Source organism: Callithrix jacchus, chromosome 5, assembly GCF_049354715.1.
Source record: "Callithrix jacchus isolate 240 chromosome 5, calJac240_pri, whole genome shotgun sequence".
Lineage (NCBI taxonomy): Eukaryota > Metazoa > Chordata > Mammalia > Primates > Cebidae > Callithrix > Callithrix jacchus.
Window position 1 is genome coordinate 63,171,845 of NC_133506.1, and position 25,656 is coordinate 63,197,500.

General features: G+C 47.2%; 2 long non-coding RNA genes across 7 annotated transcripts in view; one reads left to right on the top strand and one right to left on the bottom strand.

Annotated features, from left to right (window-relative positions):
* Positions 1–463: 463 nt before the first annotated feature.
* LOC118153657 (uncharacterized) lies at positions 464–12,627 on the bottom strand. Of its 6 annotated transcripts, none has more exons than XR_013535369.1 (4): positions 12,401–12,627; positions 7,011–12,163; positions 5,911–6,003; positions 464–3,529 (listed from the first exon to the last, which is right to left on the bottom strand). It is a non-coding gene; the product is annotated as an uncharacterized LOC118153657 (long non-coding RNA). The 6 variants fall into 6 exon arrangements; XR_013535368.1 differs by having other exon boundaries at positions 7,011–11,154; positions 11,995–12,627; XR_008481877.2 differs by having other exon boundaries at positions 7,011–7,244; positions 11,030–12,627.
* A 115-nt stretch (positions 12,628–12,742) lies between these two features.
* The window catches only part of LOC108591982 (uncharacterized), a 24,287-nt gene continuing 11,373 nt past the window's right edge, over positions 12,743–25,656 (top strand). The window contains exons 1-2 of the long non-coding RNA XR_013535365.1: positions 12,743–12,806; positions 15,601–15,655. This is a non-coding gene — a long non-coding RNA (uncharacterized LOC108591982). The remainder of the gene's footprint in view (positions 12,807–15,600; positions 15,656–25,656) is intronic.

The following is a 25,656-nucleotide window of genomic DNA, read 5'->3' on the forward strand; positions in this document are numbered from 1 at the left end:
CTGCGGGTCGTGATGGGCGCGAGCGGGACGCGGACGGAGAGCATGGTGGCGGCGCAACGAAGGAGAGAAGCAGTCGGGGCTGGGCGGCTGGGAAGGGATGCACCGGAAGCTTTGTACACTGCTGGTGGGTATGTTAAGACGGTGCAGTTGCTGTGGAAAACAATGTGGCAATTCCCCAAAAAGTTTAACATAGAATTATCCTGCATTTCCACTCCTAGGTGTGCATCCCAAAGGAACTGATAACAAACACTTTTGTACAAATCTTCTCAGCAGTACCTTGTAATTTCTGTAATGGCCAAAAGATGGAAACACCACAAATGAATGGATACACAAAATGTGGTCTATCCATAATGGAGTATTATTCAGACATAAAAGTAAGGAAATACTGACACACGCTATGACGTGGATAAGTTTATAAAAATAGTAAGCTAAGTGAAAGAAGCTAGACATAAAATATTCCATATGGTATGATTTCATTTATATGGAATGGCCAGAATAGGTAAATCCATAACGACAGAAAGGAGATGAGTGGCCGTCAGGGAATGAGGGGAGGAGGAAATGAGGGGTGACTGCGTAAGGGCTACTGGTCTCCTTTTCATGTGATGCGCATGTTCTGGAACCTGCTACTGCTGATGGTAGCACAACACTGTGACTGCATTAAGCACCACGGAATTGTACAACTTAAAATAGTTATAATGATGGATTTTGTGCTATGTGAGTTTTACCTCAAAAATTTTTTTTTTTTTCTTTTCTGTTTTTTTTTTTTTCCAGACAAAGTCTTGCTCTGTCTTGCCCGGGCTGGAGTGCAGTGGCATGATCTTGGCTCACTGCAACCTCCGCCTCCCAGGTTCAAGCGATTCTGCTGTCTCAGCCTCCCGAGTAGCTGGGACTACAGGTGCACACCACCATGCCCAGCTAATTATTGTATTTTTAGTAGATAGAGTTTCACCATATTGGTCAGGCTGGTCTCTAACTCCGACCCCAGGTTGATCCACTCACCTCAGCCTCCCAAAGTGCTGGGATTACAGGCATGAACCACCGCACACAGCCAATTGTTTTCTTTAAAATCAGGCCAGTTGCAGTGGCTCAGTTCCGTAATTCCAGCACTTTGGGAGGCTGAGGTAGGACTGCTTGTGGCCAGGGGTTTGAGGCCAGCCTGTGCAACAAGCAAGACCTTATCTCTAAAAAAGTTTAAAATTTAGCAGGTATTGAGGTGCACTGTAGCTACTCGAGAGGCTAAGGTTCAGTTGTGCCCAGGACATCGAGGCCACAGTGAGCTGAGATTGCAGGGGGTTTGTGAGTGTGTGTGTGTGGGGTGTGTGTGTGGGGTATCTGTGGGTGTGTGGGGGGGTGTGTCAGGTGTATGAGTGTGTGTGGGGTGTGTGGAGGGTGTGTGTGGGGTGTGTGGTGTGTGTGGGGGGTGAGTGTGTGGGGGTATGGGGGATGTGTGAGGGTCTGTGGGGTATATGAGTGTGTGGGGGGCATGTGGGGTGTGTCTGTGTGGTGTGTATGTGTAGGGTATGTGATTGTGTGTGGGTGTGTGGGGTGTGAGTGTGGAGTGTATGGGGTGTGTGTGGTGTGGGTGTATGGGGTGTGTGTAGGGGTGTGTGGGGGGGTATGTCTGGGAGGTGTGTGTGTATGAGGTGTGGGGTGTGCTGTGGGGTGTGTGAGTGTGGAGGGAGTTTGTGGGGTGCCTGTGGGGTGTGTGAGGTGTGTGTGTGGTGTCTCTGTGGGGTATGTGTGGGGTGTGGGGGTGTGCTAGGGGGTGTATGGAGGGTGTGTGTGGAGTGTGTGAATGTGTGTGGGTTGTGTCTATAGGGTGTGTGTGAGCATGTGTGATGTGTCTGGGGTGTGTGTGGGGGGGTGAGTGTGAGATGTGTGAGCATGTGTGGGTTGTCTGTGGGGTGTGTGTCTGCGAGGTGTGTGTGTGGTGTCTGTGGGGTGTGTGTGTGATGTGTGTGGGGTGTGAGTGTGTGTGGTGTATGTGTGGGGTGTGTGGTGTTTGTGGGGTGTGTTCACTCTGGATGACAGAACAGGACTCTGTCTCAAGAAAACCCCACAAAAATCAGAGCTGCCCTTGCCCTTGTGTTAATGAGCTCTCTATTACAACACCTACCTGGCTCTTAGGGGCACCCGAGTTAAAGACCCCCTACTCTAGATTCATGTTACCAAATCCCCTTCCAGAGAATGTGTAGTGAGTTACACCACCACTCGGGATCCAGGAGAGAAACATTTTCACCAAACCCTGCTCAACACATTGACTCCCACATTTCAGTGAGTAGGAAAGTGAGGTTCAGAGATGTTAAGTGACTTGCTCCAGGTCACACAGCCAGTCAGGGAGAGCATCGGGACTAGAGCCTAGCTCGTCTGATCCTGAGACCAGTGACCTGTCCTCCTGCCACACAGGTTTCCTACAGACGGTGAAGCCAAAACATAGGACTGGGAGCCCCATTCAAGGGCTCTGACTCTCAGAAACTCATCACAGCCAGGTAAGGGAAGAGAGGAGTTCAGGCCCCTGATCCTGGGAGTGGCTGCCGGGGGTGGCTTCCAGCATCAGCGGTGGAACAGCCCCATGCCCAGAGTGCAGTGAGCCTTTGGGTTGTATCCGAGTGTGTGAGTGTGTGCAGGGGGTGTATAAGTGTGTGTGTGGGGTATGGGGATGGGGGTGTGCCTGTGGAGTGTGAGGGTGTGAGTGTGTGCCTGTGGGGTCTATGGAGGGGGTATGCCTGTGGGGTGTGCATGTAGGGTGTGTGTGAGAATGAGTGTGAGCATCAGAATGTGAGTGTGTGTGTTTGTATGTGTGAAAGTGTATGTCTGTGTGTGTGCGTGTGTGTGTGTGTCTGTGTGTCTGTCTGCGTATGCCTGAGCTCTTTTAGCTAGAATGTTCTGGAGAGACATTCTGATGTGAAATTTGAGAGACCTGGCAGAAGCAGTGGGGTGGGGGGATAACTGGGGGCACTGGGGAAAAGCATTCTTAGCAGAGTGAACACCAGCTGCAAAGGCCACAAACAGGAACCTGGGCTAGGGTGGAGAGAACCAGTGGGGAGGTCAGAGGGGTGGGGGTCTGGGCAGGCGGGGCCTCCAGGCCAGCAGGGGCTGGTGAGCTTTATTCTGAGCAATGCTGTGCATTTCAGTCAGCCCATAAACACCTCCCGGAGACTCTAGGAGCTTAGAGGAAGGACAGATGGCTTCCGGCTTGGGGTGGAGTGGAGGAGAGGGGCCAAGGTGGGCTGAAGACCATGGATGGGCTCGGAGGCAGGAGATGGCATTGAGAGAGTGCCTGTGGGCAGGGAGGTCCCTGAAGACCTTTCTGCCACTGGGCACCTGCCCCTGGGCACCTGTCCTTGATGTGTTGACCAAAGTGAGGCTGGGCTTCGCCCTCTGGCAGCTCCATCGCTGTGGCCAGGTGCGGCTCAGTGCCTGCAGTGGAACTTTCTGGGAAGGTTGGAGATGGTCTGTGTTTGTGCTGTCCAGAAGGCAGCCGCAAGGCACAGGTGCACTGCTGAGCACTTGAAATGTACCTGGTGGGCTGAGAAGCAAGATTTTAAATCTCCACAAAAGACTAGCAGCCACCACATTGGAGCGTGCAAGCTGCATGAATGGATTCTGCTGGATGGCTCCTCCTCCTTGGCCTTAGCCAGATAGCACTCAGGTGAGCGCTACCTACCCAGCAGGGCCTTGCCTCACTGGCCTCTGCCATGCCTGGCACCAGCTGTTTGGTCTGGGTCACACAAAGGCCCCACTGGTGACTCACCACACCTCTCATCCCGAGTGAGCGGTCAGCAGATCTTTCCATTCCACTGAGAACATGAGTTTCTGTGTACACAGGAGTCTTGGTCTTGGCTGCTCAGTCAGTCATGTGGCTGCCCTAAACATCTGCTCCTCTTGTGCCAGGAGCGCAAGGAGCAGCTCAAAACCAAGCCCCATGGCACAGCAGATGGGCTCACCTGAAATTAGCGCCTCTCTTTCCACCGGGAGCCAAGAATACTCAGCTTGCTCATTTGAACCCATGTAGTGACGTGTCTCTCTCTCTCTCTCTCTCTCTCTCTCTCTCTCTCTCTCTCTCTCTCTCTCTCTCTCTCTCTCTCTCTCTCTCTCTCTCGCCTGGCTAACATGGTGAAACCTCATCTCTAATAAAACTGCAAAAATTAGCTGGGCATGGTGACATGTGGCTGTAATCCCAGCTACTTGGGAGGCCGAGGCAAGAGAATCACTTTAACTTGAGAGGCGGAGGTTGCGGTGAGCAGAGATCATACCACTGCACTCCAGTCTCGGTGACAAGGTGAGAGTCTCTGGAGGAGGAGAAGGAAGAGGAGGCGGAAGAGAAGCAGCAGGGGTTGCAATGAGCTGAGCTCATGCCACTGCACTCCAGTCTGGGTGACAAGGTGAGATTCTCTGGAGAAGGGGAAGGAAGAGGAGGAGGAGGAGGAAGAGGTGGAGAAGAGGTGGAGGTTGTGGTGAGCTGAGATCATACCACTGCACTCCAGTCTGGGAGACAAAGTGAGATTCTCTGGAGGAGGAGGAGAAGAGGAGGAGAAGAAGGAGGGGGAGGAGAAAAAGGAGAAGGAGGAAGAGGAGAATGAGGAGGAGAAGAAGGAGAAGGCGGAGGAGGAGAAGGAAGAGAAGAATGAGGGGGAAGGAGGAGGAGAAAAAAGCAGAGAAAGAAGAGAGAAGGAGGAAGAGGACAAGGAGGAGGAGAAGAAGGAAGAGAAGGATGAGGGGGAAGGAGGAGGAGAAAAAAGCAGAGAAAGAAGAGAAGGAGGAGGAGGATGAGGAGGAGGAGGAGAAGCAGCAGCAGCAGAAGCAGAACAAGAAGGAAGAAGAAGAAGAAGGAGAAGGAGGAGGAGGAGGAGGAGAACAAGAAGAAGAAAGAAGAAGAAGAAGAAGAGAGAAGAAGAAAGAAGAAGAAGAAGAAGAAGAAGGAGAATCACTTGCGCCTGGGGAGGTGAGACCCTGTTGAAAAAGAAGAGGAGGAAGAGGAAGAAGAGGAATAAGGAGGAGGAGGAGGAAGAAGAAGTAGAAGAAGGAGAAGAAAATGGAGGAGGAGGAAGAAGGGGAAGAAGAAATAGAAGAAGGAGAAGGAGAAGAAGAAAGAAGAAGAAATGGTCTCTGAGTAGCCGTGATGAATAGGAAGAAAACCCAACCTCCCTCTAGCTGGGTCCATGGGGAAAACATTAATGCAGAGGAGGTCTTCCTGGAGAGACTAGGTTTGGTGAGTAAGAGATTCAAAAGCTAGAAGGAAAGGAGGATATTTAAGTTACTGTTACTGCATAATATATGACCCCAAAACTTCAGGTGCTTAAAATAACAATCTTGCTGGGCATGGTGGCTCACGCCTGTAATCCCAGCACTTTGGGAGGCCAACGTGGGTGTATCACCTGAGGTTGAGAGTTTGAGAGCAGTCTGACCAACATGGAGAAACCCTATCTCTATTAAAATCACAAAATTAGCTAGGTGTGGTGGCTGGCACATGCCAGTAATCCCAGCTACTTGGGAGGCTGAGGCAAGAGAATTATTTGAACCTGAGAGGCAGAGGTCGCAGTGAGCCGAGATCATGCCATTGCACTCCAGCCTGGGCAACAAGAGCAAAACTTCGTCTAAAAAAGAAAAAAATAACAATCTTTTTTTTTCATGGTTCTGGGTGCTGACTGGGTTCAGGTAGGTGATTTCCACTCGGGGACTCATGCTGTTGCAGTGGCTGGGGCTGGAGTCATTACAGAGCCTTCTTCACTCTCACATCTAGCTACTGATGTTGGCTATCATCTGAAACCTGTGCTGGGACTGTTGATTGGAAGATCAAAATGTGGCCTCTCCCTGTGATCTGGGCTTCCTCACAGCATAGTGACTGGGGTCAAAGAGCAAGCATCCCAGGAAGACCACAGAGAAACGGTGTCACCTTTTATGACCTACCTTGAATCACTTCTGCCAGTCACAGACATTCTTGAATTCAAGGGTAAGGAGCACAGACCCGACCTCATCATGGGAGCAGTGCCAAGGTCATGTCTGAAAAAGGGCACATGCTATTATTATCATCATGAGGGAGTCTTGCTCTGTCACCCAGGCTGGAGTGCAGTGGTGCAATCTCAACTCACTGTAACTTCTACCTTCCAGGCTTGAGTGATTCTCCTGCCTCAGCCTCCCAAGTAGCTGGGATTACATACAGGTGCCTGCCACCATGCCCAGCTAATTTTTGTACTTTTAGTACAGATGGGGTTTCACCATGTTAGCCAGGCTGATCTCAAACTCCTGACCTCAGGTGATCTGCCTGACTCGGCTTTCCAAGGTGCTGGGATTACAGGCATGAGCCACCGCATCTAGCACATGCTATTAGTAAAAAGCCAGAAAGCAGGCAGGTGTGGTGGTTCATGCCTATAACCCTGCACTTTGAAAGGCTGAGGTGGGCAGATCACTTGAAGTCAGGAGTTTGAGACCAGCCTGGGCAACATAATGAGACCTGACATACGTATAAAAATACAAAGTAGGCCAGGCATGGTGGCTCATGCCTGTAATCCCAGCACTTAGGAGGCTGAGGCAAGCTGATCACGAGGTCAAGAGACTGGGACCAACCTGGCCAACATGTAGAAACCCCGCCTCCAATAAAAAAAATACAAAAATTAGCTGGGTGTGGTGGTGGACACCTGTAATCCCAGCTACTTGGGGGACTGAGGCGGGAGAATCACTTGAACCTGGGAGGTGGAGGTTGCACTGAGCTGAGACTGTGTCACTGCACTCTAGTCTGGGTGACAAAACAAGACTCTGTCTTAACAAAAAATAAATAAAATAAATAAAAAATTAAAAGTCATAAAATGACAGATGTTGGTGAAGATGCAGAGAAAAGGGAATGCTTACACACTGTTAGTGGGAATGTAAATTAGTACAACCATTAGGGAAAACAGTATGGAGATTTCTCAAAGAACTAAAAACATAACTGCCATTCAACCAGCAATCTCACTACTGGGTATCTACCCAAAGGGAAAGAAACCAATATATCAAAAAGTACCTGTACTCACCTGTAATCCAAGGACTTTGGGAGGTCAAGGCTGGTGGATCACCTGAGCTCAGCAATTCGAGCCAACCTGACCAATCTGATGAAACTCCATCTCTACTAAAAATACAGAAATTAGCTGAGTGCAGTAGCACGCACCTGTAGTCCCAGCTACTCGGGAGGCTGAGACAGGAGAATCACTTGAACCTGGGAGGCGAAGGTTGCAGTGGGTTGATATTGTGCCTGGGTAAAACTCCATCTCAAAAGAAAAATGAAGAAAAACCAGTGTCTGTACTGATATTATTATTCAGAGTAGCAAAAAAATTGAATTGACCTAAGTGTCCATCAACAGATGATTGGATAAAGAAAATGTGGTACCTATACACCGTGGAACATGACTCAGCCACAATCAATGAAATCATGTCTTTTGCAGCAGTGTCAATAGAACTGGAGACATTATCCTCAGTGAAATAACTCAGAAACAAAGTCAAATACTGAATGTTCTTACCCTTGGGAGTTAAACACTAGGTACATATGGGGAACAATAGATATTGGAAACTCTAAAACATGGGAGGATGGGAGGAGGGTGAGGGGTGACAATTCTCCTATTGAGTACAGTGTTTATTATTTGGGTCATGGCTACACTCAAAGCCCAGACCTTAGCACTCCACAATATACAGATATGGAAAACCTGCACCTGTACCCCTAAATAGATCAAACTTTATTTTTCAGTTTTATTTATTAAAAAATTCAACTATTCAGATGTGGTGGCTCCTGCCTGTAATCCCACAACTTTGGGAGCCTGAGGCAGGTGGATCACGAGGTCATGAGTTCAATCCCAGCCTGGCCAAGATGATGAAACCATGTCTCTACTAAAAATACAGAAATTAGCTGGGTGCAGTGGCAGGCACCTGTAATCCCAGCTACTTGTGAGGCTGAGGCAGAAGAATCACTTGGACCGGGAGGTGGAGGTTGCAGTGAACTGAGATACACTACACTCTAGCCTGGGTGACAGAGTGAACTCCCTCTCAAAAAATAGAAATTCCACTTTTGGCTGGGTACAGTGGCTCACACCTATGATCCCAGCACCTTGGGAGGCCAAGGCGGGTGATCAACTGAGGTTGGGAATTTTAGACCAGCACAACAATATAACAAAACCTCATCTCTAGTACAAATACAAAAATTACCAGGCCTGCAGTGATGCGTGCCTGTAATCCTAGCTACTCGGGAGACTGAGGTAGTAGAATCGCTTGAAACCGGGAGGTGGAGTTTGCAGTGAGTCAAGATGGTGCCATTGCACTCCAGCCTGCATGACAGAGTGAGAGTCCATATCAAGAGGGTAATAAACATTCAACTTTTGGCCAGGCACAGTGGCTTATACCTGTAATCCCAGCACTTTGGGAGGCTGAAGCAGGCAGATCACTTAAGGTCAGGACTTCAAGATGAGCCTGGCCAACATGGTGAAACCCTGTTCCTACTAAACATACAAAAATTAGCTGGGCATGGTGGTTCACACCTGTAATTCCAGCTACTCAGGAGGCTGAGGCAGAAGAATCAGTTGAATCCGGGAGGCAGAAATTGCAGTGAGCCCAGACTGTGCCACTGCACTCCAGCCTGAGCGACAGAGCAAGACTGTCTCAAAACAAAAATTCAACTTTTATTTTACTGTTATTGTTTTTGAAACAGTGCCTCACTCTGTCACTCAAGCTGGAGGGCAGTGGTGTGATCATGGCTCACTGCAGCCTTGACCTCCTGGGCTCAAGCAATCTTCACCTCAGCCTCCCGAGTTTCTGGAACTACAGGTGCACGCCACCATGCCTGGCTAATTCTTGTATTTTCTGTAGAGTCAGGGTGTCACCACATTGCTCAGGCTGGTCTTGAACTCCTGAGCTCAAGTGATTCATCCACCGTGGCCTCCCAAAGTGCTGGGATTACACATGAGCCATTGTACGAGCTCTCAATTTTTGTGCTAGATACAGGGGATACACATGAGGTTTTGTTACAAGTGTATTTTGCACCCAGGTAGTGAGCATAGCACATAATTTGTAGTTTTTCAACCCATACCCCTCTTCCCTCCCTCCCATCTGATAGCCCACAGTGTCTATTGCTTCCTCTTTTAAAAACTTAAAAATTAGGCCAGGCGTGGTGGCTCAGGTCTGTAATCAAGACACTTTGGGAGGCTGCGGCAGGCAGGTCATCTGAGGTCAGGAATTCGAGACATGCGTGGCCAATAAGGTGACACCTCATCTCTACTAAAAACACACAATTTAGCCAGGCATTGTGGCACATGCCTGTAATCCCAAGTACTCAGGAGGCTGAGGCAGGAGAATTGCTTGAACTCAGGAGATGGAGGTTGCAGTGAGCCAAGATCACACCACTGCACTCCAGCCTGGGTGACAGAGTGAGACTCTAGTCTCAAAACATAAAGATAAATAAACAAAAAATTCAAAAAATAAAAAATTTAACAATTAAAAAAAAAGAAGGGCACACAGGATGGCATAACTTGTTGCAGCCACCTTGGAAACTATAATCTGCCACAGAGGGCAAGTAAAAAGAAAGTTGGAGTTTAAGATTTCACAAATCTAGCCGTCCAAAAGATGTCACAAGAGCCGTTCCTGTGGTGGCTTAAAGGGAGTGGAAGAAAAGGTCATCAGAGCTGAGGAAGATGTGGGATAGTGAGTCAGGCAGACTGCATGCTCATCCACATGGATGCTGACATCCTCAGGACAGCAGAAGGACTTCAGAGAACAGAGGGCAAAACACAATCTTACTATTATTTTTCTTAAGAGACAGGGTCTGTCTTTGTCACCTAGGCTGGAGTGCAGTGTCACAATCATAGCTCATTGTAGTTCTGAACTACTGGTCTCAGGCAATTCTTCTGCCTTGGCCTCCTGAATAGCTAGGGCTACAGTGTGTCACTGTGCCTGGCTAATTTTATGTTTTTAGTAGAGATGGGGTCTTGCTATGTTGTCCACACTGGTTTATAACTCCTGGCCTCAGCTGATCCTCCCATGTTGCCCTCCCAGAGCGTTGGGATTACAGGCATGAGCCACTGTGCTCCACCACAAAACACTTTTTTTGAGTTGGAGTTTCACTCTTGTTGCAATGGTGCAATCTTGGCTCATCACAAACTGTGCCTCCCGAATTCAAGTGATTCTTCTGCCTCAGCCTCCCTTGTTTGCTTGAGCCTGGGAGTTTCAGGCTGCAGTAAGCTATGATCTTGCCACTGCACTCCAGCCTAGGTGAGAAAGTAAGACCCTGTCTCAAAAAAAAATTTGACCTCCCATCATGTTGAGGTCCTTGCCTCTTCTACCGACCTATAGGAGTACATATAGAAATCCTGTCCCACTGTACTCCAGCCTGTGTGTCAGAGTGAGACTCCATCTCAAAAAGAAATTTTTTTCGCGAGGGGTGGTGGCTCACACCTGTAATCCCAGTACTTTGGGAGGCCAAGGCTGATGGATCACAAGGACAAGATATCAAGACCATCCTGGCCAACATGGTGAAACCCCATCTCTACTGAAAATACAAAAATTAGCTGGGCCTGGTAGCATATACCTGTAGTCCCAACTACTCTGGAGGCTGAGGCAGGAGAATGGCTTGAACCCGGGAATCAGAGGTTGCAGTGAGCCGAGAGCATGCCACTGCACTCCAGCTCAAAAAAAATTTTTTTTGAATTAAAAAGTTCTAGTATCGTCTGCGCATGGTGGCTCATGCCTGTAATCCCAACACTTTGGGAGGCCGAGGTGGGTAGATTGCTTGAGGTCCAGAGTTCAAAACCACCCTGGCCAACATGGTGAAACCCCATCTCTACTAAAAAAATACAAAAATGAGCTGGATGTGGTGGCAGGCGCTGGTAATCCCAGCTACTCAGGAGGTTTAGGCAGGAGAATTGTTTGAATCCAGGAGGTGGAGGTTGCAGTGAGCTGAGATCACGCCACTGCACTCCAGCCTAGGCGATAGGGCAAGACTCCTTCTCAAAAAAAAAAAAAAAAAGTTCTAGTATCTAAAATGAGCAAAATTGCCAGGTGCAGTGGATCATACCTGTAATCTTAGCACTTTGGGATGCCGAGGCAGGTGGATCATCTGAGGTCAGGAGTTCGAGACCAGCCTGCTGTAAGCCAAGATTGCACGACTGCACTCCAGTGTAGGAAACACTGAGACTCCATCTCAAAAAAAAAAAAGGTAAAAATGCATTTGAAAAGAACAGCAATAGCCAGGAACAGTGGCTCACACGTATAATCCCAGCACTTTGGGAGGCTGAGGGTGGATGACAGCTGAGCCTAGAAGTTTGATACCAGCCTGGCAACATGGTGAAACCCTGTTTCTATACAAAATACAAAAATTAGCCAAGCTTGGTAGCATGAACCTGTAATCCCAGCTACTTGGTGGGGGAAAGGGGGGGGCTAAGGTGAAGGATTGCTTGCACCTGCCCAGGAAGTTGAGGCTGCAGTGAGATTGTACCATCTCACTCCAGCCTGGGCAACAGAGCAATACCCTGGTCTCAAAAAGCAAACAAACAAAGAACAGCATCATTTCCTTATCATTGTTCACTGCAACCTCAACCTCCCAGGTTTAAGTAATTCTCCTGCTTCAGCCTCCCAAGTAGCTCAGATTACAGGCACCTGCCACTACACCTGGCTAATTTTTAGTAGAGATGGGGTTTCACCATGCTGGCCAGGCTGGTCTTGAACTCCTGACCTCGTGATCCACCTGCCTTAGCCTACCAAAGTGCTGGGATTGCAGGCCTGAGCAACCGCACCTGGCCAATCCCTTAGATTTTTATAAAGATGTTTTCTTTGTTTCCTAACTCCCTAGTACCCAGCTACAAATTGCAAAGGCTTTAAGGCTATTGCAACAGCCATCAAAAGTCAAGCTGGGGGGGAGGTGCAGCTCCTTAATGGGAGGCAGCCTCAGGGTCGGCATCCTGCCCAGGATGAGCAGCGGTGAAGGACGCTCCTGGGTTCCCCGGGGCCCTGGCTGGGAAAGGTGTTGGGGGTCGCACGAACCCAGGCTGAGGCGAGGTGAATACGTTGCCAGTGTAGCAGTGGCGCTGGTAGCCCTTGCACTGGCCATTGAGGATCTGCTTCTGCGTGACCTTGCGCTCATGCCCGCCAGGCGCCGGGAGGCTGGTGTGCAGCGACTGCTAGCTGCATCGGGTCCCTGCTTCTCCCGGCCCTGCAGATTGGGAAATCTTTGTTGTTGTTGTTGTTGTTGTTGTTGTTGTTGTTGTTGAGACGGAGTTTCACTCTTGTTACCCAGGCTGGAGTGCACTGGCGCGATCCAGCTCACCGCAACCTCCGCCTCCTGGGTTCAAGCAATTCTCCTGCCTCAGCCTCCCGGGTAGCTGGGACTACAGGCATGCACCACCATGCCCAGCTAATTTTTGTATTTTTAGTAGAGATGGGGTTTCACCATGTTGACCAGGATGGTCTCGATCTCTTGACCTCGTGATCCACCCGCCTTGGCCTCCCAAAGTGCTGGGATTACAGGCGTGAGCCACCGCGCCCGGCTTAAAAGTCGTCTTCGGGCTTATAGATGACTGCAGCCAGGTGGGAGCCTGTCAACGCGGAAGTGCCGGCTCTGCAGCGGTTTCCGTCACCCGCATGGGCGTGCGCACTCCTGTAAGACCGGGCAGCCTCACCTCGACTTCCGATTGGCTCCACATGAGGGGCGGGCGCCTGTGACGTCACAGGGACGCGCCTCCGGCGACGTCACAGGAGCCGGCCTCTGGCAACGTCACAGGCACGGACCTTCGGGGACCTCACGTGGCGGTATGTTACCTAGGAGCTGGCCTGTCTTCTCCGCGGAGCAGAGCCTGGTAAGCTCTACCTCCCGCTGTGTCCCGTGTGCTGCTGGCTGGAGAAAGGTAGTTAACAGACTCCGACCCAGCACAGTGTTTATGTGGGTCAAAAATAGGAAAACGGGCCGGGCGCGGTGGCTCACGCCTGTAATCCCAGCACTTTGGGAGGCCGAGGCGGGTGGATCACGAGGTCAAGACATCAAGACCATCCTGGTCATTATGGTGAAACCCCGTCTCTACTAAAAATACAAAAAATTAGCTGGGCATGGTGGTGCGTGCCTGTAATCCGAGCTACTCAGGAGGCTGAGGCGGGAGAATTGCCTGAACCCAGGAGGCGGAGGTTGCGGTGAGCCGAGATCGCACCATTGCACTCCAGCCTGGGTAACAAGAGTGAAACTCTGTCTCAAAAAAAAAAAAAGGAAAACTGTGTCCGGGCGCGGCAGAGGCGGGAAGTTTTCTTCAGGCCAGGAGTTCAAGAGCAGCCTGGCAACGTAGTGTGACCCCATTTCTGTAGTCCCACCTCAGCCTCCCACCTACTTGAAGCCCAAGGTTCAAGGCTGCAATGAGCTCTGATCCTACCACAGCACTCCAGCCTGCGAGACTGAGGTAAACCCTGTCTAAAAAAATAAGAAAACTATCCAAGTGTGCCACATCGGGGGACTGCTTAAAGAAAAATTGAGGCTGCCTGGGGCCTGTAATCCCAGCACTTTGGGAAGCCGAGGCAGGAGGATGGCTTGGACTCAGGAGTTTGAGACAGGCCTGAGCTACATGACAAAACCCCATCTCTATGAAAAGATACAAAAATTAGCTAGGCACGGTGCATGCCTGGCCTAATAGTTTGTATTTTTTCGCAAAGATGGGGGGGTCTTGCCCCCATGTTGCCTAGGCTGGTCTTGAATTCCTGGGTACAAGACAGTTTTATTGAAATATAGTTAACATACCTTACAATTGATTCACCAAAGTATGCAATTCAGTGGTCTTTAGAGTATTCATGGAGCTGTGCATCTGTCACCACAATCAATTTTAGAAGCTTTCATTACCCTATAGAGAAATCTACATTTCTTTGCCACTAGTTCCTACTCCCCCATACCCCTGTGCTCCCATAGGCAACTGCTGATCTATTTTCTGTCGCTATAGAGTTGTATAATCTGGACCCTTTATATAAATAGGATTGTGCGATATGTGGGGATCTTTGGTGGCTGGCTTTTTTTTTTTTTTCACTCCTAGCACAATGTTTACAGAGTTCCTTCATGTCATAACATGTGTCAGTATTTCTTTCCTTCTATGGCTGAATAATATACTCTGTGGTAGAGTCACACTACATTTTATTTATCTGTTCATCAGTTAATGAACATTTGGGTTGTTTTCATGTATTGGACATTATGAATAATACTGCTACGAAAATTCATGTACAAGTTTTTGTGTGGACATATATTTTTGTTTCTCTGGGATATATGCCTAGGAGATAAATTGTTACATTCTATGATACTGTACATTTAGGCTTTTGAGAAACTGTTTTCCAAAATGGTTATACCAGTCAGGTGTGGTGACTCACATCTGTAATCCCAGCTACATGAGAGGCTGAGGTGTGAGGATCACATGAGCCTATGAGTTAAAAGAGACCAGTCTGGGCAAGATAGTAAGACCCTGTCTTGATTTTAAAAAATGAAATGAAAATGACAAGAAAAGAAACATCCAAACAAAGTGGTTAAACCATTTTATGTTCCCACCAGTAATGTATGCGGGTTCCAGTTTCTACATTTTCACCAACATTTCTTTTTTGAGAGAGGATCTCACTGTGTCACCCAGGCAGGAATGCAGTGGTGTGATCACGGCTCCCTGCAGCCTCGAACTCCCAGACCCTCATGATCCTTTTACCTCAGCCTCTTGTGAAGTTGGGACTACCTTCACATGCCACCACACTCAGCTAATTTTTGTATTTTTAGTAGAGACAGTGTTTCACTATGTTGCCCAGTCTGGTTTCAAACTCTGGGACCCAAGTGATCCGCCTGCCTTGGCCTCCCAAACTGCTGGGATTACAGGTATGAACCACCATACCTGGTTATATCTGTCTTTTGTCTCTTCCCTTTCTTCTTTGGTAGATGGAATAAAATAATATCCATATATTGTTTTTAGGCCTGAGACTTTTAAAGCATATGAGGGAATATATTATTGTATTTATAGATGTTTAGTGGGAGATAGCCTTGAATACAATGTGATATTAAAGGATCCCATTAAAGATATTTGTAATATGCTTCAAAAGAGCTATGTGTTACCAAGTTACCACTTTACTTGTGAGGACACATGCACCATGAAGCACCTGATGAGACAATTTGCAATTGTTATTTTGTTTTGTTACTCTGTAGATTTAGTTGTGCTCAAGCATTCAGATGACCTTTTCTTAATTTTTTTTTTTTCCTGAGACAGAGTCTTACTCTGTCACCCTGGCTGGAGTGCAGTGGTATGATCTTGGCTCACTGCAAACTCTGCTTTCTGGGTTCATGCAGTTCTCCTGCCTCAGCCTCCTGAATAGCTCTGATTACAGGCACCTGCCACCACTCCAGGCTAAATTTTGTGTTTTTAATAGAGACGGGGTTTCACCATGTTGGCCAGGCTGGTCTCAAACATTCAACCCATGATCTACCTGCCTCGGCCTTTCAAAGTGTTGGAATTACACATCTGAGCCACTGTCCCCAGCCTGTCTTTTCTTTTCAAAACCACCCTTGATGATTAAATGTTAAATATGCACTAGTGGATATTACTTTGCTGAATATTGCATAGTGAATATTAAATGTTTATTCTCACCTTTCAGGCATGAGCCTATTCTATATGTGAAGATTTACAACTTGATAAACCAGCTTCAGGAGGTAGGTCTTCAGTATTAACTCAGATGAGAAGATCATGTTCAAAAATTATTATAATGCTTACCATTGATTTTTTTAATGGCATCTTTCATGTGAAATAATATGCCTCTAACTATTATGTGCCAGGACAGGAGAATTTATGTTGTCCAAATTCTAATACTCTATAGAACAATTAACTCACTTTGCTTGTATTAGCCCATTATCAATAAGTGTAAATATTGCATTTATATGTAGATAGAACTAAAATAACAGTATTTGTCCTACTTCTGAGATGCATGATTTATCTGGCATAGTGCATTGAACAGTTTATTATTGAAGTCTACACCAGTCAACTGAACAAGCCTTCATCAACCATCCCTGATACCCAGGACCTAAGAAGGTTTTCTTTTAGAGTATGAAGCCATGCATATCATCTCTTAGTTGTTAGATGTGTTTTGAAAGAAATAGAATTGATTTGCTGGTTTTGTCTCTGGAGTGGAGACAGACAAAACAGAATGGACTCACACTGTTTAGATTAACTAAAATGGATGGACTGCCAGCAAGATCATATTTCTAGTCTCCCATAGCAAATGTTTTCTTTCTTTTTTTTTCTTTTTTTTTGAGTTGGAGTTTTGCTCTGTTACCCACTCTGGAGTGCAGTGGTGTGATCCCAGCTCACTGCAACCTCCACCTCCTGGGTTCAAGCAGTTCTCCTGCCTCAGCCTTCCAAGTAGCTGGGATTATAGGCTTAAACAACCATGCCCATCTAATTTTTGTATAGTAGAAGTGGGGTTTCACCATGTTGGCCAGGCTGGTCTTGAGCTCTTAACTTCAGGTGATCCATTCACCTCAGCCTCCCAAAATGCTGGGATTACAGGTGTGAGCCACTGTGCCCAGCCTGCTAGCTGTTCTTGAGTGCACTGAGTTCTGCTTTTTCCCAGCTTTAATGAATGTCTGGTTCTTCCTTTTTTGTGCAGTGTAGGCATTGTTTCAGTAATAAATACATTCTGAAATCTTAGAAACAATTTTAGTCACAGGAAAAGGAAAAATAATACTGCTTGTTTTATACTAATATTAGAGTTGTGTGAGAGTGGGGAGGGAAGGGGGACATGAAGGGATGGGGAATGGGCAGGGAAACCAGCACTGTAAAGACCTGGACAATTAAGATGGCACATTTGGTTCAGGGAATGGGGAATTAAGTGTGGCAGGAATGCTTTGGAGAGACAGTGATTTGCTTGTATGGAATTTTGCCCGAGAGACCTCACTACAGTTTCTAATCTTGTAATGTTATCATCCATCACTGTCCCTGTCAGATAGTTTGGAATAGGTATGATGATCACAGTAATTTGCTTGTATGGAATTTTGCCTGAGAGACCTCACTACAGTTTCTAATCTTGTAATGTTATCATCCATCACTGTCCCTGTCAGATAGTTTGGAATAGGTATGATGATCACAGTAATATCAAGCATAATATTTCATGAATTCTCACAAAATCACAGGCAGGCACCACAGTTAACCCCATTTTATGAATGAAGTAATGAAGACATAGGGATAAAAAGTGATTTGCCCAAGCTCACATGGGTATTAAGCTGAGTGAGATGTAGGGACTGGTTTGATTTAATGCTTGCTCTTTTCATGAGCACCATGTATTGCTTCTCCTATGCAGTTAGGCAGGTAGGTAAAAGAAAAGCCCAGGTTTCTCTCTAGTCACACACTTCGACTGACTGACTGTGTGTGGAGCTTATACACCAAATTCTCCAGTGCTCTGGGTATTAACTGGGTATCCCACAATGTTATTCTGACACTACCTGGAGCTGGCGCAGCCCCTACCAGTTAGGTGTTTAGTCCCATGAGACTACCCTCGCTTCAGATGCCAATAGCAAGTACTAGGTTGTCACTTGTACTTTTGACCAACCTGTTACAAATCATGGGTTCTCATGACCCCCTTCTTGGATTTAATCATTTGCTAGAACAGCTTACAGAACTCAGAAAAAGTTTGTTTTCATTTTTTCTAAGAGACAGGGTCTCATTTTGTTGCCCAGGCTGGTGTGCAGTGGTGTAGTCATAGCTGACTGCAGCCTCGACTGCCTGGGCCCAAGTGATCCTCCCCGCTCCCTAGTAGCTGAGACTACATGCCTGCACCACCACATCTGGCTAATTTCTTTTATATTTTTATAGAGATGGGGTCTTGTTTTGTTGCCCAGGCTGGCTGCAAATTCCTTGGCCCAAGTGATCCTCCCACCTCAGTCACTTAAAGTGCTGGGATTACAGATGTGAGCCACCACATCTGGTCAGTTCATTTCCTATTCCTGGTTCACTGTAAAGGATCCATTTCTCAGAAACAGCTAGTGAGAGAGATGTGCATGCTGGATACAGTGGCTCACACCTGTGATTCCAGCACTTTAGGAGGTTGAGTTGGGAGGATTGCTTAAAGGCAGGAGTTTGAGATCAGCCGGGGCAACATGGTGAAACCCTGTCTCTCTAAAAAATGCAAAAATTAGCCAAGTTCAGTGATGTGCACCTGTAATCCCAGCTACTCAGGAGGCTGAGGCAGGAGAATCCCTTGAAGCCAGGATGCAGAAGTAGCAGTGAGTTGAGATCATGCTACTGCACTCCAGCCTGGGCTACTGAGTGAGATTTTTGTCTCAAAAATAAATGAAAATAAATAAATAGGTGTGGTGGTGTGCACCTGTAGTTCCAGTTACTAGGAAAGCTGAGGTGAGGATGCCTTGAGCTGGGGACTGGGGAAGCTTAAGTTGCAGTGAGCTGAGATTGTGCCACTGCACTCTAGCCTGGACAAAAGAGCCAGACCCTGTCTTTAAAAAAAAAAAAAAAAAAGAAGGAGAGGAAAAAGAAAAGAAGGAAAGGGAGAAAGAAATGAAAGAAAGATGGGTGCCCAGGGGAAGGTAAGTGGGAGGGGCACAGAGCTTCCATGCCCTCTGTTCAACATGCCACCCTCCCAGCATCTCCTGTGTTCAGCAACCCAGAAGCTCTGCAAACCCTGTTGTTCAGGGTGTTTATGGAGGCTCTATTATGTAAACACAATTGATAAAATCTTCTGCCATTGGTGATTAAGTCAATCTCCAGCCACTCTCGCCTCCCGGAGTTCAGCAGGTGAGGCTAAAAGTTCCAAGCCTCTAATCATGTGGTTGCTTTCTCTGGCAATCAGCCCTCCTCCTGAAGAAATCCAGGAGCATGCAGCCACCAAGTCATCTGAGGCACATCCCCAAATGCATTCTTAGCATGCTGGAGATCCCAAAGTTCTTAGAGGCTCTTATGTTAGAAAGCTGAAACCAAGACCAAAATATTAAAATGAAAGATGCTCCTATCACCTCTATCACTGAGGTCTTTATAAACTTTAGAAGCTCTGTGCCAGGAACCAGGGACAGAGACCAAATATATATTTCTTTTCTTTTTTTGAGACAGAATCTCCCTGTGTCATCCAGGCTGGAGCACAGTGATATGATCATAGCTCACTATAGCTTTGACCTGAGCTCAAGCGATCTTCCCACCTCAGCCTTCAAAGTAGCTGAGACTAAACATGCATGTCACCCATGCCCAGCTAACTTTTGTAGAGACAAGATTTAGTTATGTCACCCAGGCTGATCTCAAACTCCTGGGCCAAAGCCATTATCTCACCTCAGCCTCTCAAGTAGCTGGGACTGCAGGCACACACCACCCTGTCCGGCTAATATTTATTTTTACTTTTGTAGAGGTAGGGTCTCACTATGTTGTCCAGGCTAGTTTCAAACTCTAAGGTCTTAGTGATCCTCCTGTCTTGACCTCCCAAAGTGTTGGGATTATGGATGGGATCCACCATGCCCAGCAGTCACAAAGATCTTTATAAAAGAAAGAGGGTAGGAGAGTCAGAATTGGAGCAGGAGATGTGGTGATGGAAGCAGAGTCAGAGAGGGCGGTTTGAAGATGCTTCACTTCTGTCTTTGAAGATAGAGTTAGGGGCCATGATCCAAGGAATGGGAGTGGCTTCTAGAAGCTGGAAAAGCCAATGGAACACTTTAGAGCCCCCAGAAGGAATGCAGCCCTGCTGACACCTTAACTTTTGCCTTAATAGACCTAGTTTGGGCTTCTGATTCCCAGAACTGTAAGATGGTAGATTTGTGGTGTTTTAAACAACTAATGTAGGGTAGTTTGTGGCAGCAGCAAGAAGAACATGATGCCAGACATGGTGGCTGATGTCGGTAATCCCAGCACTTTAGGAATCCAGGCAGGAGGATCACTTGAGGCCAGGAGTTCAAGATCAGCATGGGCGACATAGTAAGACCCTGTCTCTACGAAAAATTAAATTGACTGGGTGTCGTGGCTCACTCCTATAATCCCAACACTTTGGGAGGCTGAGGGGGGTTGGATCACCTGAGGTCAGGAGTTCGAGACCAGCCTGGCCAACATGGCAAACCCCCATCTCTACTAAAAATACAAAAATTAGCCAGGCATGGTGGCACGCACCTGTGATCCCAGCTACTTGGGAGGCTGAGGCAGGAGAATTGCTTGAACCTGGGAGGTGGAGGTTGCAGTGAGCTGGGATTGCACCATTGCACTCCAGCCTGGGCAAGAAGAGTGAAACTCCATTTCAAAATAAAATAAAATAAATTAGGGAGGCATGATGGCATGCACCTATAGTTCTAGCTATTAGGGAGTCTGAAGTGGGAGGATCAGTCAAGCCTGGGAATTCGAGGTTGCAGTGAGCTGTGATTGCACCACTCCACTTCAGCCTTGGTGATAGAGTGAGATCTTGTTTAAAAAAAGAATGAGCACGGTGGGAATGGGGACAGATGGCAATGTTAAATAAAAGAGTCAGGAGTGGCCTCCTAAGTGAAAATTAAGCAAAGACTTGGAGGGGAAGGAGCTGGCCAAGGTGCTGAAGGAAGAGCATTATAGGCAGAAACAACAGAATAAAGTGTCTGAGGTGTGTCTTAGGCTCTGGAAGGAGGCCAGTGGAGCAGAAGGAGAGAGGGAGAAAATGAGGGGAGGAGGCCATGGAGTTGCTGGGCGGGGATCAGTACAGATTATGTAAGCCCTGGGAGGTTATTACTTCGGCTTTGGGTTTTGCTATGAGATGGGAACTGCGGGAGGATTCTGAGCAGAGAGGCGACATGATCTGTCTCCTGATGTAAAAGCATTCTCTGGCTGCTGAGTTAAGAAAGACTGTGAGAAGATTTGGGTAGAAGCATGGGGGTCAAGCTGTGGTAACATCCAGGTGAAAGATGATAGTGGTCCTGACCAGGGTCATGGTGGTAGTGAGAGATGGTCAGAGGAGAGAAGCAGGGGAGGAATCCAGGGAGTTGCTGGGTGGGGATCTTCAGTACATGGTGAAGACAGTCAACAGGATTTCCTGTTGGGGTGTGAGAGAAGGCAGGGTTCAAGGTTGAGTTTGATTCTTATTGAATTATTAATTTTTAAAAACACTACTGTCTTTCCCAGTGTTACCAAATGTGGGAAGCTAGATTAAAGAAATCTCTTCAGGCTCAGTGCAGTGGCTCATGACTGTAGTCCCTGATGTTTGGGAAGCAGAGATGGGAGTATCTTTTAAGGGCAGAAGTTCAAGACCAGCCTGGGCAACATAGCAAGACCTCCTCTCTACAAAAATATTTTTCAAGATTTAATAAAATAAATGTAGCTAGGCATGGTGATGTGTACTTTTAGTCTCAGCTACTCAGGAGGCTGAGGTGGGCAGATCTCTTGAGGTCAGGAGTTTGAGGCCAGCTTGGGCAACATAGCAAGACTCCGCTCTCTACAAAAAAAAAAAATTAAAGGCCGGGTGCGGTGGCTCACGCCTGTAATCCCAGCACTTTGGGAGGCTGAGGCAGGTGGATCACGAGGTCAAGAGATCGAGACCATCCTGGCCAACATGGTGAAACCCCATCTCTACTAAAAATACAAAAATTAGCTGGGCATGGTGGTGCGCGCCTGTAGTCCCAGCTACTCGGGAGGCTGAGGCAAGAGAATTGCTTGAACCCAGGAGGCGGAGGTTGCGGTGAGCCGAGATCGCTCTGTTGCACTCCAGCCTGGGTAACAAGAGCGAAACTCCGTCTCAAAAGAAAAAAATTAAAAATTAGCCAGGTATGGTGGCATTCAACTGTAGTATCAGCACTGGGGAGCTGAGCCAGGAAGATGGCTTGAGCCCAGGACATTGAGGCTGCAGTGAGCTATAAGTGCAAAAACTGCACTCCAGCCTGGGTGGCAGAGCAGGACCTTGTCTCACAATACAAATAGAAATACAAATAAAGTAATGAAATCTCAAGTCAGAGCCTTTGGGCTCTGCAGCCCTTGCAACCCTGGAGCCATGCAGTGGAGTTTTTAATCACTGGAAATGAGGAGACCCCTGCCCAGTGTTGTTTCCTGACTAATCAGAGTTTTAAAAAATATGTTAATCAGGATGGGTGCAGTGACTTAACCCCTGCATTCCCAACACTTTGGGAGAATGAGGCAGGTGGATTACCTGAGGTCAGGAGATCGAGACCAGCTTTGCCAACATGGCAAAACCTTATCTCTACTAAAAAAAAAATACAAAAATTAGCCGGGCATGGTGGCAGGTGCCTGTAATCCAAGCTACTTCAGAGGCTGAGACAGGAGAATCCTTTGAACTGGGAGGTGGGGCAGAGGTTGCAGTGAACCGAGATTACATGCTTCATTCCAGCCTTGGGGAAAGAGCAAGACTCTGTCTCAAAGAAACAAAAGGATTACTTATATCAACACTTAATGGTTTTATTATTATTATTGTTTAAGATGGAGTTTTGCTCTTGTTACCTAGGCTAGAGTGCAATGGCATGATCTTGACTCCCTGCAAACTCTGCCTCCCGGGTGTAAGCAATTCTCCTGCCTCAGTCTCCCAAGTAGCTGGGATTACAGGCACCTGCCACCACAGCTGACTAATTTTGTATTTTTTAGTAGAGACAGGGTTTCAGCATGTTGGAGGGCTAGTCTCAAACTCTTGACCTCAGGTGATCCACCCGCCTCAGCCTCCCAAAGTGCTGGAATTATAGGCATGAGCCATCTCACTTAGCCAATTTTATTATTAATATGTAATGAATAATAAATATTTTAAATTTTTTGTTTTGTATTAGTTATATTAACATGTAATGGTTTTATTATTATGTAATGAATAAAAATATTTTTAAATTTTTGTTTTATTTTTTAACTTTAATGTAATTATTTATGTAAAGAAAAAAGTCTTAGAAATCTTACATAAAGTTAAAAAATGTAACGGGATGCTAGACCCCAAAAGATTTAGAAACATTACTTTGAGAACTTCTAGTTTAGAGATATTCAGAGTAAGCCACATACAACTTGCTACTTGATCTATTTTTTTTATTTTTTGTTTTAGGATATGGGTCTCACTCTGTCAGCTAGGCTGGAGTGCAGTGGTGCAATCACAGGTCACTGCAGGCTTTCACTCCTGAGCTAAGGATCCTCCTGCCTCAGCCTCCTGAGTAGCTGGGACTGTAGCTATACATGATAACACCTGGTTAATTTTTAAATGTACTTGTACTTGTATGAGATTTCATGGGCCGTAAAAGTAGATACAGATGAAATCTGAAGCCTGACCTCTGAAATGCTCTGATATTTAGTGTTTGAAAAGATGAGGAGCAAATGGCAAAAAAAAATAAAAGTCTGTTAGAGCTGATACCTCGAATTATATAAACCATCATTGCTATACATTCATATACATTCACGATTTTGGTTTTTATTTTGAGATTTTGTCACTTACTCTTGGGGTTTCCACTTTCTGTTAAGAAAGTGCTTGCTTAGATGTCAGACAGAATTCTGTATGTCATAATATGATGTATTCCATGATACGATGATAAATATGGAATAAAATATCCCATTGTGGCATCTTGTGATACTACTGTAATACATTTCTGAACTATGACCTCTGAAAACATACATATGAAATCCATAACATGGTTATTTAAAAAAATCACAATTTAAAATCTTTTGGTGATCACTAATTACTAATATCCTACCCGTTTTTCACTCACCCTAACCAAACTACAGTTTTTCTATTTTGTTGCTTATGGTTAACAGTTATAGTACATTAAAATGATCAACCATCACTATTTCTTTTCTCTGCTAACCTATCTTTTTTTGTTTGTTTGTTTGAGATGGAGTCTTGCTCTAGGTTGGAGTGCAGTGGTGCGATCTTGGCTCACTCCAACCTCCCACTCCTCAGTTTAAGCAATTCTCTTGCCTCTGCCTCTCGAGTAGCTGGCATTACAGGCCACTGGCACAACCCCTGGCTAATGTTTTTGTATTTTTGCTAGCGATGGGGTTTCTCAATGTCGGCCAGGCTGGTGTCAAACTCCTGACCTCAGGTGATCCCTCACCTTGACCTCCCAAAGTGCTGGGCGTGAGCCACCATGTCTGGCCAATTTTTGTACTTTTCTGTAGAGACAAGGTCTTGCTTTGTTGCCCAGGCTCGTCTTTAACTCCTGGCCTCGAGCGAACTGCTACCTTGGCCTCCCAAAATGCTGGAATTACAGACATGGGCTACCATGCCTTGGGTCTCACTCCACCACTCAGGCTGGAGTGCAGTGGTGAGATCAAGGCTCACTACAACCTCAACCTCCCAGGCCCAGGCGATCTTCCCACCTCAGCCTCCTGAGTAGCTGGGACACAGGGACATGCCACCGTGCTCTGCTAAATTTTTAAATTTTAATTTAATTAATTTATTTTTGGGGGGGTGATGGAGTCTCATTCTGTCACCCAGGCTAGAGTGCAGTGGTGTGGTGTGATCTCAGCTCACTGCAACCTCCATCCACCTTCTGGTTCAAGTGACTCTCCTGCCTCAGCCTCCTGAGTAGCTGGGATTATGGGTGCCTGACACCTGGCTAATTTATATAGTTTTAATAGAGGGTTTCACCATGTTGGCCAGGCTGGTCTTGAACTCCTGACGTCAAGTGATCCACCTGCTTTGGCCTCCCAAAGTGCTGGGATTACAGGCGTGAGCCACCACACCAGGCCTTTTTTTGTAGAGACAGGGGCTTCACTATGCTGCTCAGGCTAATCTCAAACTCCAGGGCTCAAGCCATCCTCCCCGCTGGGCCTCCCAAAGTGCTGGGATGACAGGTGTTAGCCCCCATGCCCATGATTGTCTTTCATGTGTGACCCCTTTTAATCCTTGCCACTATCTGATGAGGCTGGTAATGTTGTGATTCCTGTTTTACTGAGGCACGAGTCGCTCAGTGACTCGCCCAGGACCCTGTGGTTAGTTGGTGTCGAGGGTGAAGCTCCGTTCTAGGCTCTCTGGTTCACAGCCCCCGTGCCGTTCTCTAGACATCTCCCACACTTGCACCCTGAGCCTCGCCCATCGGAACCTGGCTGCTGGGAGAAGCTCCAGAAGGGCTAACTTGTGCTTCTTGGAATGTGCATCATGAGAATTTCCCCTCATAGTCTTGAGAATTGCCTTTCCTGCTTGGCTCTCCCTGCCTCAGTTTCTGCATCTGTAAAAGGAATCACAGCATTACCATCCTCATCAGACCATGGCGAGGATTAAAAGGGATGACACAGGAGAGACAGTCATGGGTGTGGGGGCTCACACCTGCCATCCCAGCACTTTGGGAGGCCCAGTGGGGAGGATGGCTTGAGTGCTGGAGTCTGAGATCAGCGGGGACAGCGTAGCGAAGCCCCTGCCTCTGCCCTGCTGGTGGGTCTCAGCCTCCTAAGAGGTCGCACAGCCTGCGTTGCCTTCCCCTCAGCTCTGCCGGCATCTGAGCAGGATGACTTCAGCTCTTCAGCTACGCGCTGGTACATCCCGAGCTCAGCAGCCAGTGAGCTCCCATGGAATTTTCTGTCAAACATCGGAGTGAAGCTTGTTGGTGTGAACGGAGACCACCAGCCACCAGGACCACTGGGATCCACAGGAGAGAAAATGGGGAGCTGCAGGGAGCAATGTTCCCCCCCGCTTTTTTTTTTTGAGACGGAGTCTTGCACTGTGGCCCAGGCACAATCTCAGCTCACTACAACCTCCACCTCCTGGGTTGAAGTGATTCTCCTGCCTCAGCCTTGC